Genomic DNA, 1766 nt, shown 5'->3' on the forward strand with positions numbered 1-1766 from the left:
TTGCCCAGTTCTGTTTCAGCCAATTATGATAGACTCGCTACATCGTGATTGGTTGAAGTAGAACCGGATAATCGTCAATCGTAAACGTCAATCCGTAGTCTGATATGGGCATTAATACGGCCCTTAGCATATACCCATACAAACTTGCATATTATAGCCGTATAAACGTATGCATGAAGAAAATTATCCAGTCGCATTTCTCCTAATGCTAATTCTACTATAGAGTCATAAGCGGTAAGTCGTAAGAAATTAACCAATTATAGTCGATTATTCTTCTCATACTTAACTGTGATTGGCCAATTTTTTACGGCTTACAACTTGCGACTCTATTGTAGAACAGGCATAAGGCCTGTTACACAATAGAGTCGCAAGTTGTAAGCCGTAAGAAATTGGCCAATCACAGTTGAATGTGACAAAAATAATTGACTGTTATAGGTTAATTTCTTACGATTTACGGTGATCCTATCGTGTAATAGGCCTAAAAGTCCTCGCAGACAAAATTCCGTAACAGTAACCTTAAAACGTGAACTTAAGCCAATGAGCCAATCAGGATATTGCTTTAGGTCTACGTAATCTAACGGTAATGGAAATAACAGTAAACTTATCCATAACCTCGCAATAAGGCGAATTTCAACTGGTTGAAACTCGCCTTATAGATAAGTTTACTGCTATTTCTATTTCCGTCAGATTACGTAGATCTAAAGCAGTATCCTCACTGGCTCATCGGCTGAAGTTCACGTCTTAAGGTTACTGTTACAGAAATTTTGTCTGCAGCAACCCTAAGCCCATTCTATATTAAGCCTATTCTACAATTACGTAAGCGTAGTTGTAAGTGATGGAGTTGTAAGAATTGACCAATCACAGTTGAATATTCTTCTCATATTCGACAGTGATTGATCAATTCTTACAACTACAACTATTTACAACTACACTTACGCAATTGTAGAATGGGCTTTAAACGTAAGTCGATCGCAAGTTTGTTGCGACAGCCAATCTGAAGCTTACATTTTGAAATCGACACAATCAGATTGGCTGTTGCAACAAACTTGCAATCGGCTTGCGTCTAATATAAAATGGACTTTATAAAGATGCGAGTGTAAAATACGGCTGGACAATTTTTTTTGGATATACGTAATTTTTGCGGTTATAAAAGTTTGTAAGGATACACTAGAGTCCTATATATAGAGAGAGAAGCGACATCGAACTCCCACCACCAGATCGGATCCCAACCATCACTCCCTACGCCGTCATGTTTCGACCGCTAAAGTGTCGTAAACATAAATATACTCCAACCTCCAATTCTGATGACTTCGATGTGAATAACAAGGATGTAGTGATTCTCTGTGTCATAACTTAATTGAATGCACATTCCTTTTGCATTCTGACAAGTGAGACACAACTGAAGTCAGCGGCCACATGTGTCGCGGTCACATGTGCAGCTACATGTAATCACCTGCGGTCACAATAAAACGGGGAGCACAGACTCTTGCATAACGCATAACACATGAGGCATAAGAAATTGAACCAACCAGAGTTCTCTATTACATGGAAGGGAAAGAAACGGAGAACTTCGATTGGTACATATTCTTATGCATTACGTGTTATGCGTTATGCAAGAGTCTGTGCTCCACGCTTTAGGGCTATCGCACATGAAATGCATAACAGAGCATAAGCATAATGTAAGGCCGTTAAACCAATGAGCATTTAATGTAAATCAATATGGCGACATTATGCTAGATGCTCATTGGTCCAGCAGTCTTATGTTA

Source organism: Trachymyrmex cornetzi, unplaced genomic scaffold, assembly GCF_001594075.2.
Source record: "Trachymyrmex cornetzi isolate Tcor2-1 unplaced genomic scaffold, Tcor1.1 scaffold761, whole genome shotgun sequence".
Classification (NCBI taxonomy): domain Eukaryota; kingdom Metazoa; phylum Arthropoda; class Insecta; order Hymenoptera; family Formicidae; genus Trachymyrmex; species Trachymyrmex cornetzi.